We start from the raw sequence: 16,216 nt of genomic DNA on the forward strand, positions 1-16,216 counted from the left end.
ATTTGTGCAACAATTGCCTCCACATAACAAGAAAATATTCTATGATAAAAGGCATAATCAGAGAAAAATTAAAATATAGTAGAAAGTTAATTATAAAATGAGCAGATAAGTATATTGACAGAAAAGGCAAGTGTAGTGGTTATTCTTGCCCCTCTATCCTTGCTGATAGTCCTTTAAATTCACATAGTCAACTCTCTAAAATCTAATAGATTTTGATTACTTTAAATCGTAAAATATGAGATCTCTTTTCATTAACTCTTTTACTATTTGACTGCATAGATGTTTGTAATTCCTAATGATTCTACACATTTCTTGCTATGTTTATTTTATGCTGTGTTTCTCCCTAATTGCAGCTCTCATTGGTCTTCTCAGTGACTTAGTCTGCTAGAGACAAGTGATGCTGCCTCACATCTACTCCTCATTGGCTGGAGAGGAAACCATTATACCCTTGAAAACAGCTCTGTACAGTCTCTTTGAGGTCAATATCTTCATTTGAATGTTAGGTTTAAATGTCAGACTTTTGGTTAAGGGAAACAGTTGTAAGAAGCCACGTTGTACATGTGTGTATCTTCCAGGGTGCCCTGCCTTGCCTCTACAAGATTACCCTAATCTCACAGGGAGGTGGTGGGATAAGTAGGATGATGGGACAGATACCACTTCAGAGCTCCAAGTCACAATCAGGTCATAGATCTTAAATCAGGGGTGGCCCAGCACTAACAGGCATTGCAAGAAACTAATGAATATAAATGTCAGCAGCTTAATGTGTTTCCTTCTTGGGAAACCCAGGAAATAGTTCTCATGTGAAGGGTTCAAATGAACAGCAGAGTAAAATGAACATCATTTATAACCGCGCTGTTTCCCTGATGTTGTCTTTAATCAATGAAAATAAATGACTCCAGACCCATTGGTGAGCATCTGATTCTCACAGCTTCTGGTCAACGGAAAGGCTCCACGGTGTACTAGTGGGTAAGAGGGAAATAGGGCTGTGGTAGGGAAAATGTGCCCAAATGCCTTCCCAGTCATCTGGGAGCTAATTAATTTTCTCAGGGAGTGAAAGGGAATTTCTTCCCATTTTTCAAATGTCTTCTTCAATTTCTTTCAATAATGTCTTATAGTTTTCAGTGTATAGGTCTTTCACCTCCTTGGTTAAATTTATTCCTAGGCATTTTATTCTTTTTGTCATGATTGTACATGGGATTGTATTCTTGATTTCTGTCTTTGTTAGTTTGTTGTTAGTGTATCATAGCGACTGATTTTTGTATGTTGATTTTGTACCCTGAAACTTTACTGTACTTGTTAATTATTTCCAGTAGTTTTTTGGTGGATTCTTTGGGATTTTCTATATTTAGAATCATGTCATCCACAAGTAGTGACAGTTTTACTTCTTTTTTCTCATCTGGGTATCTTTTATTTCTTTTTCTTGCCTAATTGTTCTGACTAGGACTCCAATATTATGTTGAATAAGAGATGGGGAATAGCCATCCTTGTCTTGTTCCTCTTTTTGGAGAAATAGCTTTCAGTTTTTCACTAATGAGTATGATGTTAGTTGTGGCTTTGTCATATATGGCTTTTATTATGTTGAGGGACTTTCCTTCTATGCCCATTTTATTAAGAGTTTTAACCATAAATGGATGTTGAATCTTGTCAAATGCTTTCTCTGCATCTATTGAGTTAATCTTCATTTTGTTAATGTGTTGTATCATATTGATAGATTTGCAGATGTTGAACCATTCTTGCATGCCTGGAACAAATCCCACTTGATAATGGCATACAATCCTTTTAATGTATTGTATTCAACTTGCTAATATTTTGATTCCACCATTTCAACACAAGGGTGTCTTGGTTGGCTTGGTAGGGGAAGAGGAGAAGAGTCATGGGATGGTAGTTAAATTCTTTGGACAGAACCTTGTTTTTTGTGAGGAAGATTGGCCCTGAGCTAACAGCTGTTGCCAATATTCCACTTTTTGCTTGAGGAAGATTGTCGCTGAGCTAACATCTGTGCCAATCTTCCTCCATTTTATGTGGGATGCTGCCTCTGCATGGCTTGACGAGAGGTGCTAGGTCCATGCCTGGGATCCAAACTTGTGAACCCTGGGCCGCCAAAGCAGAGTGGGTGAACTTAACCAATATGCCACTGGGCTGGCCACTGGCCAAGAACCTTTTGTTCACTAACCATTGGCTAGAACTCATCACATTGTCCCAGGAGACTAGGAGGTATATTTTTCCATGTGCCCAGGAAGTGAGGAAGTTGGTGAACAGTAGTGTCATCTTGTATACCTCCCAATGTTTTCTTTACCTTATCTGTCATGATCTCCCAGGAGAAGAAATTACTATTCTGATTGGACAGATTCTCGGGCAGAGCATGTTTACCAATAGAGGGGGATCACAGTACCTCAAAAGGTTACATAGTTGCATTTTGCCCCTGTTTTCTGAATCCTATTTCTGCCATCTTGAACAGAGTCCCTTTGTGACACAATTATCTTTCTTCTTCCCACACTATTACTCATATACTTGGAATCTATCAGGATTTACAACCAGCTAACGGTACAAGTGGGGTTTAAGAGGGAACATGAGACCATGCTTGGAGTCTCATACTTCAGAGAAGCTAACCATATAACTCTCTATTGAAGTATCGGGGATTTGACCACTTAAAACAGAGTAAGCCTTTTATTTACAATTTTCTATCACTATCTATGGGTAGAGCTTTCCTGAGGGCATCCCAGTATATTTCATAAGGCATAACTCAAGTATTCCTGTGTCTTCTGGTTAACTACCATCAGAATCTTGCCTAACATACCCATCAAAGCATGTGTTTCTCGTTTTTTTTTTTTTTTTTTGAGGAAATAAGCCCTGAGCTAACTACCGCCAATCCTCCTCTTTTTGCTGAGAAAGCCTGGCCCTGAGCTAACATCCATGCCCATCTTCTTCTACTTTATATGTGGGACGCCTACCACAGCATGGCGTGCCAAGTGGTGCTATGTCTGCACCCTGGATCTGAACAAGTGAACCCAGGCCGCCGAGAAGCAGAACGTGAGAACTTAACTGCTGTGCCACTGGGCCGGCCCCAGCTTGTGTTTCTTTAGGGAAGTGACAAAGAAGAAAAAATTCTATTGTATCTTCTCCTATTTAATAAAGTAGTTTGCACATATTTATTTATTGTGGATAATCAGTAATTTTTAAGGGATTCTAGATAAACTTTTTGTTTCCTGTTTATTTCTATTCTGTTGTCCACAAATACTGGGTATTCCAAATTCTAAAATTCTGTGTTTGTGAGGCCACTTATATCAAATATCAACTTCATAATGAACTCTTTCTAGACTAAGTTAGAATTTAGTCTTCTTATGTTACAGTTAATTTTTGGTTAATTTCATTCTCCTGACATTACGGTGGATTGTTTCCCTGTCACTCCATCTAGGTTATACATTATTTGAGGACAAGGAATATGTCTGTTTCATCATTGCATGGCCCATAATAATGAGCATGGAAGGCTCTATTCTAAATAAAAGATAAGGAACTTATAGACCACTTGGGTGAAAAAGGAGCCTTGTTCTCCTTAGCTATCAAATATATTTTGTTCCAGCTCTTTTTAAGCATAAGATCTTGCCTTGTTCTGAACTGAGTTCATTGAAGCCACGCACCTGGAAATTCCTCAATCCCCTCTTTCTCACCCCAAATCTTCCTGTCTTTATTCTTGTATCTGAAGAAGTGTTCCTTTTTATTGCCAAGCCTGACAATCTCTCTCATTCTTTGGATTCCATTCAGCATTTTGAGGATAATTTTTCCTTTCTTCTCCTTTTTATCTTCAATCTCTCCCATGTGCAGATGGCTTCCACTTGACTCAGAATCTTGTTAAGGGCTCTCCCATGTGAAAAGTAACTTTGCCTTACCATCGCTCTTCTTTCAAGTGCGAGTCTCATCTTTTCCCTTGTTTTCACTTCCAAAATTCTTGAAGGACTGTTTACATCTGCTCCCTTCATTTCCTCATTACAATCTGCTCTTTACTCTTTGGAAATATAGCTTCTGGCTTTAACACTCTATGTCCCATTGAAGGTTATTTGTGCCCCACTAACTATAAAACACAATAATGCTTTCTTATATTTTATCCTCTGGAACATTTTTACAGCATTTTATTCTTCTGAGAACCCTCTCTCCATTTGTTCTCTTTTTTGGCCCTCTCTTGGTTTACAGGAAATCACACTCTCTAGGTTATTCTCAATCTCTTTGATTTCTTCTCTGATAACCCTTTACTAATTCCTCTTATGGCACATGCTTTAGAATACTGACTTTCTTTTTTTATTTACACACTTTCTGTTGGCAATGTGAACCACTCCATAGGAAGGGAGCCCTACTGGTCAGACTAAACCAAAGACAGTGCCAAATCAGGATAGCAAGATACCTAATAAATAATCTGACTAGTTCTTCTAGGATCACTCACTACGTAGAATATATTTTTTCTCCCAGAGCATTTTCTACATACCTAAAATACTGTCAGGGATTCTGCAGTTAAACAGTTTTTGAATGGTATAACACAACTTTATGAAAATATTCTACCCAACACCTGAAGATGCAAAACTCCTCTATCCTGATTTGTTATTAATGTGACGAGTTTCCAGTTTTTCCAGTTTTGAGGATGCAAGAAAGATATCTATATTCTTAATGAATATTTTTTGAATGAGTTGTATAGGGGCAAGCCCCATTCTGAAGAGGCTGATGATTTTACTGTATCATTTTTTTCTTCCAGAATGGGTTCTGGTTGGGTTGCTGGGTGGTGGCTCTGTTAGTGAATCTAATCAGGCTTCATTCCTCGATGACTCTAGGCAGAGACTCTCCAGGTAAGAGGGGAGCAATTTTTTTTCAGGTATGTATGCAAGAATTGGCATGGGGGAGGGAGGCCTCTTTCTTTATATCTAGACTACAGAACAAGCTGGAACTGGTTTCTGGCTTCAAAGAGAATGTTCTTGCCTTTGACAGAAAAGTATTCCTTCCTTCTTCATGACACACAATGGCCTGCTGGGAAAAAGGACTTCATGTACTGGAGACACAGATTCAAGGAAGACGGAGGCAGGAAAAAGGGAAATATTTCATCTTGCATATGATTCTTATTGTATCAATTTCAGTCTGAAGAACTTTAAAAAATGGAGGCAGTCTGAGAATAGTTGCTGTTGTTCAGCCAGAATTTGCTCTGATGATTGTGACTGTTTCCATATTTATCCAATTGGGGTGTATGTGAACAAAAGAAGTTGAGAACAAGGGTTACTTCTTTTGGCATTTCTTACGCCCCTACCATATGATCAGAATTGTACCAAGAAATTTTGAGAAATTAGAGAATTTGAATGCATTGTCCACATCCTCAGGGTACTGGGTCATGTATTTATTGCTGCTATTTTTCTAGCTGAGGAGATAGGCTATGGAAACATGAAGCAATACTGCACCATAAAAAACATATTTACCAGCAGAAAACAGGATATAATGTGCTAAAAACAGAACCTGTTTGAACGTCAAAGTCTCGTTAATTACAAAAGAGGAACAGACCTGGGGGGAGGGTTAGTGGGAGAAGATCATTCTTCTTAGAGAATAGAAACCTCTCTGAGCTTATAGTCTCCTTTAATCAACACACATGAAAAAAACATCAACCCAGATCTTAAATCTGACACAGATCTGAACAAAAAATGATTATTTTTCTGATTTAGACAGTAGCAGGAAATAGAGAATCGTAGGTTAGAGCTGCATCTGAAATCAGCTACTGACTGAGAGACAAGTACGGCTGACCCAGGAAAGATGCTACCACCCTTATACTTAGTCAATAGTTCCTGGAGGAGGCCTCTGAACTTAGAAATGAAAACAAATTTACAACCCAAGATCAGTGACAATTATCCTTCAAGTCTCAAATTAAATGTCATTTCTTCAGGAAGACCTTTCCTGACCAACCTGCATTATTAGTCCATTTTAATTGTTCTTTTGTTATTGTTGTTCTCAAGTGCATAGAATCAAGTTAATCTTACCCAATGAGTTCACAGCACGTTGTAATCTTTTGTCTGAACAAAGACTCTGTCATTTCTTCCCTTATCTCCATTCTCGCTCCTTCCCTTCCATAGATACACATTCTAATGTATCTGGTATGTCTTTAAGTATTAGGATGGACATTAAAAATACGTAGCTGTGTTTTTCTCTGTATATCTTAAATTTTTCTTTTCTTTTTTTTTTCTTGGAAGATTACCCCTGAGCTAACATCTGCTACCAATCCTCCTCTTTTTGCTGAAGAAGACTGGCCCTGAGCTAACATCCTTGCCCATCTCACTCTACTTTATATCTGGGACGCCTGCCACAGCATGGCTTGACAAGCAGTGCGAAGGCCCTCACTCGGGATCTGAACTGCCGAACCTTGGGCTGCTGAAGTGGAAAGTGCAAATTTAACTGCTGAGCCCTTGTATACCAGGCTGGCCCTTGTATATCTTATATTTTAACAATTGTCATTGTGCATTGAATCACATTCTGTTCCTTATTTCACTTAACCCTATGCCTTGAGCTTTGAGGTACATTGTATGAACATAATATATAGCTCAAACTAATAACTCTCAATATTAGTAAGGTACTTTGTAAGCAGAAAATCATAAGGGACAATGGAGTTGGATTTTTTTATTCCATTTTCAATGATGACGTTAATAGAAAAGCTCCCAAAGAAGGTTAAATCTAACCTTATATTCCACATCACCATATTGTTGCAAGTACTAGAATTGTAGGTGTTGACCCTAAGAATAAAACAGCCAGTTGTGTTACCAGCAAAGCAAATTTATTTGGGAATAGCCAAAGAATTGCAATCCAGGATGTGCACGCTATGACAGACCATAGGCAAATCCAACAAACAAGGTAAAGGAACATTATTTTACAGAGAAAAAGGAGGAAATTGGGAGGGTTTTTTTTTTTTTGAGGAAAGCCCATTGGAGAAAAGCACAAGTTCAGAATGGTGATGGTTTCTCATTGGTTTATTGCTGGCATAGTCAATATCTGTTTGAGATGCAATGTATATTTCTTCCTATAATAAAGGATTCGTTTCAGTTGAGGACTTCTGTAGGGGTCTGTAATTGACTATATTTCCTATAATTGGCCTCGGGTGGTGCCAATTATATGAGGCATGGTATGTCCTCCTTATGGACTCCAGACTCCATTTTAGATGAGGTTTCCCTTTATTAATTTTCACATATGTATATTGTCAATGATAAGGATGATGATGATGACGACGATGATGATAAAAGGCATCTTTAAGCCATGGATTAATATTATTTTAACCAACACCAACAGAGATCACGAACTCATTACCTCACTAGAGCCAATGGAGGGGATGAGGTCTCTGAGTAAGACTGCAAAGGTTCAAAAGAAAATTACTGGAGAAAAACCATAGTGAGTGGAAGGTAGAAGGGGACTTTATTTCACAACTAATATGTACCTACTCTTTGCCCCACCTCCATCACTCCTTCACTTTACACCAGAAGGAATGAGTAGAATGAACTTGCTAAGGGCAAGAGTATTATTGAATTTTTCCACATGGAGATGGATATTTTTGACTTAATCATAAAGAGAATTAAAACCTTGGGCTTCTGGAACCTTGGTTTGGAGAAACCTCACCAGTGTCTGGCAAAACACTAACAGTCAATAATCTTTGTCGAATGAATGAATGAATAAATATTGTTGAATGAACATTTATGACTCTTGGGACTCTGTTTGGCTTGCTTAATTGGGTTACCTGTCTCCTTGGTCTGCTTGGTAGGATGGGTCTCAGGCTTCTTTCCACTGTGATGTGAGGAACCAGAGGGAGGCCTATGTTAGAAGAGGCTACTTTTGCCTATTTCTTGAGTTCAAAAGGCCTCTTCTCAAATCCATGTGATCTGGCATAATTTTCTAGGTATGGGTTTCCTAAAGATGAGGGCTAGTTTTCAGTCTTATTTGGTTTTCCAGAAATTTTGTGATTCAGGCAAAGCCTGACTGTTACTTCACCAATGGTATAGAAAAGGTGCAGTTTGTGGTCAGATTCATCTTTAAATTTGAGGAGTATGCAGTTTCCACAGTGATGTGGGAATGTTTGTGGCATTGATGGAGCGGGGGCAGCCTGAGCTGAGCTGTGGAACAATCAGCTGGATATGTTGGAGAGGAACAGAGCTTCTGCGGATGTGCTCTGCAGACACAGCTACAAGCTGAGTGCACTCTTCACTGTGGGGAGAAAAGGTGAGGTGGAATGTGAGGTCTGGTGGGGTTTAGGAATCTCCAACATGTGAAACTGGCCATGGCTCGTCTTCCTTATGATAGGGAATTTCCTGCTTCAGGACCAATGGTTTCAGAGCAGGGAAGTCTGTGTGTATTTTCTGTCCCCAACTGTGACTCACTCGATATCCTCACAAACTTGGTCACTGTGGTCTTGGTCCCAGACTTCCAAGGTTCTCAGGGACTTTGTGGTCTGGTGGGCTCTCAAATAGAAGGGGTGATTGTGGGAGTGTCTCATAAGGTCTGAATCATCCTTGGGGACACTGACATATCCATTTTCTGAGTCTTGGGGGCTGATATTTTGCCACATTTCCAGTTTCCACTTGGGTGATCTGGAAAAGCAATTAGGGCAGATTTAGTCCCTAAAGAAACTCCTCTCTTGGCCTGGTGCTTTTCCTTTACAATGTCTCATTTTTCTCTCCCTTCCTAGTGCAATTAGAGGTGACGGTGCATCCAGAGACGACTCCTTCCCTACTGCACCACTATCTCCTGCTCTGCTCTGTGACAGGTTTCTATCCAGGGAACACCAAGATCAGGTGGTACGGGAATGGGCTGGAGGAGAGAGCATGGGTCACGTCCACTGGCCTTATCAGGAATGGAGACTGGACCTTTCAGACAATGGTGATTCTGGAAATGACTCCTGAACAGGGAAATGTCTGCACCTGCCTTGTTGATCATCCCAGCCTGCTGAGCCCTGTTTCTATAGAATGGAGTGAGAATCAGCTTCTTATATTCTCTGGGCTCAACTCAGGATCATACCGAGTCAAGGGGGCTTGTGTTATCTCTGCATTCATCTTGGTCACAACACTAATTTTTCTTTCTCTTAATCTGAGGGAGTCATAGAAATTGGAGCCCTTGGTTTAAGGTGGGAGAAAACATGGCAGACATCTATCCTTGTATCTTCCAAGAAATAAGGAGGTCTAATCACCTCTTCACTTCCTTCCAACTTTGGGAGCTAGTGTCCTCTAATAATTTGCTTTTAGATTTTAGGGGGAATTCTTATGGGCTACAAGAATCAGTAACAGAAACTGCATGATTGCAAACCTTGGCCTAAACAAACCATTTCTAAATTTGTTCATTCTGTAGATAGCATTGGATTTGTTGTCCAGTCCAGGCTCTGGAATTTCGGGAAGGTACACCGAATATTGGGAGCTTTTGGCTAAACTGAAGACTTATTTCCTATAGGAGCTCAGTCTGAATGTTCTTGGAAAAAGATGCTAAGTGGAGTTGCAGCCTTCCTACTTGGGCTAATCTTCCTCCTGGTGGGGATCATCATCCACCTCAGGGCTCAGAAAGGTAGTGAGTCTCTGAGGAGTCCCTGTCACCTGCCCTGTGGTTTCCCCCACTTCCTGCTTTTCCTAACGTTAAAGAAGTGAGACAGGGAAGGCTGATTAACTCTTCAGTGATACCTGGATTAGTCTTTTCTGAAGCCAGAAACATTCTAGGAGGTAAATGGAGATGGGACTCTGTAACTGCAGGTCATCCTCCAGCCCTCAGGATAATGACAACATTTTGTCCTATTGGGGCATTCTATCTCTTTTCTCTCCTTCATTCCAGGATATGTGGAGACTCAGTGCTCTGGTGAGGAGGTAATATCTTCTTCCTTCTCTTTGGGTGTCAGATCGTTCTCTTAATCCTTTGGCCAGAGGGAGTCATCTCAGTGATAAGATGTAAGAGTGGCTCTGGCTGAGTGGCGCTGCCTGCCGAGTCCTTACAATGGGAGCATGGGGGTCTCTCATGAGTCTTTTCTCACTGTCCATGCAGGTCTCACAAGCTGTTCACCCACCACAGCCATATTAACATCCTGATTGAAGCTTCCCTCACTAGAGCCTGAAGTACTACCGAGTGGCCTGGGCCCCAGACTAAGTAAAGGACATCCATGAAGTCAATGTTCTTGAGCGACTCTTTCCCATGAAGTCTTGGAGGAATCCTGACTGATTCTACAGTTTGTGTTCTGAGATCATGCATTTGTCACTCTTCTGGCCTTCTTCCTCCTACTTGTATATGTCATTAGTCCCCATTTCCAAGGACAGTGTCCAGAAATTCCTCCACAACCTGACTTCTTCCAGTCCCAAACTACTTACTTTTCTATGGTCCAGTCCTAACACTGTAGGTAGTTATCCCATCTTACACTCTTCCATCCATAGTTTCCACAGTCTTCAGAAGACAAATGCTCAGTCTGTTTTCTTTTCACTCTTTTTCAAAACTTTTTTTATTGAAAAATAAAACTGAGAAACATAGTATCTTCTTGGCTCCTTTCTCAGTTATTAGCTGTTCATAGATGCGTGGTTTTACTTCTGGGCTCTCAATTCTGTTCCATGGATCTGTGTGTCTTTCTGCTAGTACAATGCTGTTTTGACTACTATAGCTTTGTAGTACATTTTGAATTCAGGGAGTGTGATACCTTCAGCTTTGTTCTTTTTTCTCAGGATTGCTTTGGCTATTCAGGGTCTTTTGTTGTTCCATATAAATTTTAGGATTCTTTGTTCTATTTCTGTGAAAAATGTCCCTGGGATTCTGATTGTGATTGCATCAGAGAAAGGATAGCCTCTAAATAAATGGTGTTGTGAAAACACAACCACCACCAAGCATTAGAATGAAAGTCGACCATTATCTATACCTTTCACAAAAAATAACTCAAAATCTATTGAAGACTTGAGTGTAAGACCTGAAACCATAAAACTCTCAGAAGAAAACATGGGCAGTATGCTCTTTGACATTGGTCTTAGCGGTATTTTTTCAAATGTGATGTCTCCTCAGGCAAGGGAAACAAAAGAGAAAATAAACAAATGGGACTACATCAAACTAAAAAGATTTTGCATAGCAAAGGAAACCATCAACAAAACAGAAAGACAACCCACCATCTAGGGAAAAATATTTCCAAATCATATATCTGATAGGGGGTTAATTTACAAAATATATAAAGAACTCATACAATTCAATAAAAAACCAAACAACCTAATTAGTAAGTGGGCATTTTTCCAAAGGAGATTTACAGATGGCCAAGAGGACATGAAAAGATATTCAAGATCAATAATTATTAGGGTTATGCAAATCAAAACTCCAATGAGATATCACCTTATGCCCATCAGAATGGCTATTATTAAAAAGACAAGAAATGACAATCATTGGAGAGGATGTGGAGAAAAGGGAACCCCAGTACATGGCTGGTGGGGATGTAAAATGGTGCAGCCACTATGGAAAAGAGTATGGAGGTGTCTCAAAAGATCAAAAGCAGAAATACCATATGATCCAGCTATTCCACTTCTAGTTGTTTACCCAAAAAACATGAAAACACTAATTCGAAAAGATATATGCACCCCTATGTTCATTGCAGCAATATTCACAATAGCCAAGACTTGGAAACAACCTAAGCACCCATTGACAGATGAATGTATAAAGAAGTGGTATATACACACAATGGAATACTACTCAGCCATAAAAAACAAGAAATCGTGCCATTTGTGACAACATGGATGGACTTTGAAGGTATTATCCTAAGCGAAATGTCAGACAGAAAACACTAATATGGTGTGATTTCATTCAGATGTGGAAGATAAACAAACAAACACATAGATAAGGAGAATAGATTGGTGATTACCAGAGGGGAATGGGTTGGAGGAAGGGCAAAAGGGATCAAGGGCCACATTATGTATGATGATGGATGGAAATTAGACTTTTGGTGGTGAACATGATGCAGCCTATACAAAAGCTGAAATATAATGATGTATGCCTGAAATTTACACAATGTCATAAACCAATGTGACCTCAATAGAATAATAAAAAGTAGTAAAAAAAATCATTCTTAAGTAAACCCAAAAAACCCCTGAGATACTAATGTCCACACAAAATGTGTAATTTAGTGAATTATTTAAGGCAAAACTCCTGTAATCACCACTCAGGTATATAAATAGAATGTCGCAGCCACTGCGAAGTCTCCATATGCCTCAGGCAAATCAAAACCCCCTCCCTCCTCTCAAAAGTAATCATGTCCTGACTTTCATAGTAACCATTTTTTTGTATTTCTTCATAGCCTAGTCACTCAAGTGTGAATTCCCGGACACTAGAGCTTAGTTGTCTTTTATGGCTCTTATCTTTACAGGTTTCTCCGTTCTTTTCCTCATGAGTAATATGTTGAAAAGCCTGAGCCATTTGACCTACAGGGTTTTCCACAATCTGAATTTTTCTGATTGCACACACAGTGCAGTTTAACATGTGCCTCTGTGCTCTGCCTTTCCTGTAAATTGGCATCTGGATGCAGAGGCTGGATTAGATTCAGCTTTTGTTCCTTTGGAAAGTCTGTAGGTGGTGTTGTGATCTTTCACCATGAGGCGATGTCCAGTTGTCTCTCTTTTTATGATGTTAGTAACCATTGATGCTCATGGCCTAGGTCCTTTAATTCATTCCAGAATGAGGATATTCTAATCCTATCATTGCTTCATTTATACAGTTAATTGCTTCTATAAGGAGACACCACCCTTCATTTACTAGTAGGTTGCTGGGTGGTACAGTGGAAAGAAAGGATCACTGTTTAATTCTTTCCTCTTATTTACTAGTTTTCAAGTTAATGAATTTGTTTCCTAGTATTACCCAAAGGTGAGCAATTAGCTTCTACTCTTTATCTTTTTTGTATCATTATAAACTCAAGCATTTCAAAGTATTTGATGGATTTTAACTCATTGCAATTTTTATCCATGTTGAAATTCAAATATTTCATCTTTCATGAATGGAAACTTCTTCATGTGGCTCCTGAGTTCCTTTGATACAAGTCTTTTGAAAGTTTCTTTGTCATCTGGTATGACAAAATGTTGCAGGTTCATCCTTTACATTTCCTGCTAAGACCTGAAATCAACCATTTTCCCAGAAAGCCTTGCTTTTTTTAATGAGAAATGCCAATTAAGACCATAATCCAGAGTTAGGGACTGGTCATTGTACCAGTCCTTTTCAGTGGACATAGAAATGTTTATGTTTATATATATATTCATATTTATATAAACATAAAATTTATTTATGTATGTATTTAAAATATTAGTCTCTTCTATATTGCATTTGTATATCTTTTCTTCTATATCAAGAATTTTGGTTTTCAAGGAGACAAGGTAGACACAATTAGAATATTCATCCATACTTACTTATCTGCTTTTCCCACATTAACATACACAGCAGTCTAAGGATAATGATACTCATACCACAACCACCAAAATGATTAGTGAAAACAGTTAATATTCCTTTTGCCTTTGTTCTCCTCCTCACTCTTCCTTTTTTTTTTTTTTTTTTAAAGATTTTATTTTTTTTCCTTTTTCTCCCCAAAGCCCCCCGGTACATAGTTGTATATTCTTCGTTGTGGGTCCTTCTAGTTGTGGCATGTGGGACGCTGCCTCAGCGTGGTCTGATGAGCAGTGCCATGTCCGCGCCCAGGATTCGAACCAACGAAACACTGGGCCGCCTGCAGCGGAGTGCACGAACTTAACCACTCAGTCACGGGGCCAGCCCCTCACTCTTCCTTTTTATGGTTGTTCTATATCTATATTAATGGATCATATACCATCATGTAGAATATGGGCTTACTTTTTTGTCTTAGTTCTGCAACTAATATGTTTAATGCTCACGATGACTCCTCAAGTCAATGTCCCTCTAGTGCAGTGGTTCTCCAGGTATGGTGCATGGCCTCCTGGAGGTCCCTGGGACACTTTTGGAGGGTCTGCAAGGTCAAATCTATTTTTATAATAATACTAAGATATTTTTTCTCTTTTCACTATGTTATTTGTAGTGGTGGTGCAAAATCTATGGTGGGTAAAACTGTTGGTGACTTAGGACAAATCAAGGCAGTGACACCAAACTGTACAGGTAGTCAGGGTATTCTTCACTGCCATGCACTTGAAGTAAGAAAAAAAATGTTAGTTTCACTTAAGAATAGCCTTGATGAAGTGATAAAAATCATTAGCTTTATAAATCTTAAATCTCAAGTAGACATCTTTTAAATATTCAATGTGACAAAGCAGATAACATTTCTATGGCATAGCAACTGAAGGACAGTTTTGCTGTGGAAAAGCTTGTTTGAGCTGTGAGTACAATTAGCCACTGCTGTTGCTGCATCTCCTTTTTTTTTTGTGAGGAAGATTGGCCCTGAACTAACATCTGTTGTCAATCCTCCACTTTTTGCTTGACGAAGACTGTCACTGAGCTAACATTTGTGTCAATCTTCTTTTACTTTATGTGGGATGCCACCACAGAGTGGCCTAATGACCCACGCTAGGTCTGCACCCAGGATCCGAACCTGTGAACCCCAGGCCACCGAAGCAGAGAGTGCAAACTTAACCATTATGCCACAGGACCCGCCCCACTTCTTTTTTTTTTTTTATAATGGACCATCATTTTTCTTGAAAGAATGACTGACAGACATGCTCTGGTTATTTGGACTTGGGTATTTGGTAGACATTTTATCAAAAGTGAACAAAAGAAGCCTGTCACTTCAAGGAAAATAATTTTGAAAGTGAAAATTATACTTTCAAGAGAAAATTAAAATTTTGGAAAACTTGTGTTTGCCACAGCTTACCAATACTTAAATCTTTTCTGATGAGATTGAAGGTGATAATAACAAATATGATTTTTGATATTATTTAGTGAAGTGTGTCAACATTTCAAAGATCTGTCTAATTGTGTAAGCCAATACTTTCCAAATGATCAGTGCATGATATTGCAAAGTCATCATGGATAAAAGATCCACTCAAAGTGCACCAGTGAATTTTAACATACCAGACTATGAAAAGTTCCTGATAAGATTTCAGATTCCACATTACAACTAATCTGTAGGGATCTACCATTTGTTGAGTTTTGGTGTCTTCTGAGAGAAGAATACAGACAAGAGCTGAAAGGCAATCAAAATTGTTTTTCTCTTTTCAACTAGTACGTATCTGAGTGAGGTCACATTTTCTTCAGGTATTTCAACCCAAACAACATATTCTTACAGACTGAACGTAGAGGAGAATGTGACTAAGTTATCTTTATTAAGCTAGACATTAAAGAGGTTAAAAAACGTAAGACTATTCCATTTCCTTCACTGTTTTTCTGTGCTGGGAAATGTAGCTACTTTTCATATGTATGTCATTTATGTTAACATGTATTGGGGTCATTGTTGTTGCTTAAACCAACCAACAAATAAATATTAATGTCTTTTCATTTTTAATTTCTAATGTGGTGAATTTCACTTGACATAATCCACCTAAACTGAAGCTCGTTGGAACTCTCAATAATTTGTAAGAATACAAAGAGATCCGGATATCAAAAGTTTGTGAACTCTGACGTAATTGTGATTGTTTGAAGCTCTTTCTCTAGTCTGTTCCTCAGGAAGCGCTTAGGGAAGTTCTTGCATTTTACAGTTTGAAAGTCAGTTTTACTGGACATAAAACCTTAGCTCATATTTTCTAGTCTTGAGTACCTGAATAGTGTTAATACATTTTCATGTGACATTGACATCAAACAGTCTGATGACAATCTAATTATTAAGTCACTTACTATTTCTGCTGGGATGCCCAGATGTTTTTTTCTTTAATGTCCAGAAATTTTATTAGAATGCACCTTGGTTTTGGTCATTTGGGTTGAGTTTCTCAGATAAACTATACTCTCATTCAACATGTTGTTCAAATATTTTCTTATTTAGGAATGCTACATTGAGTTATATTTTTTAGTATTTCCTTTGATTTTTCTTTTTCAGAAAGTCTTATCATCTACATGTCAGATTTTTTTGGCATATCTTCAATATTCGTCTTTTTCTCTTGAATCTTCATCTCTCATTTCTTTTTCATTTAAAAAATTGTTCGTCTTTTCACCTTCTCTCTTCCTATTGAGGCCTCCTTCATTGTGTTTATTTGTTCTTCTGTTCCTTCTAGCTTAATCTTCATTTCTGAAATGATTTTTCTTTTATTTTTAATTATTTCCTGAATACTGTCGTCATATGTCT

At 38.6% G+C, this 16,216-nt stretch overlaps 1 pseudogene; it reads left to right on the top strand.

Annotated features, from left to right (window-relative positions):
* LOC106834628 (patr class II histocompatibility antigen, DO beta chain-like) overlaps positions 1-10,056 on the top strand; it is a 30,166-nt pseudogene extending 20,110 nt beyond the window's left edge.
* The last annotated feature ends 6,160 nt before the right edge of the window (positions 10,057-16,216 follow it).

The sequence above is a fragment of the Equus asinus genome, chromosome 8 (assembly GCF_041296235.1).
Source record: "Equus asinus isolate D_3611 breed Donkey chromosome 8, EquAss-T2T_v2, whole genome shotgun sequence".
In the NCBI taxonomy this organism is placed as follows: domain Eukaryota; kingdom Metazoa; phylum Chordata; class Mammalia; order Perissodactyla; family Equidae; genus Equus; species Equus asinus.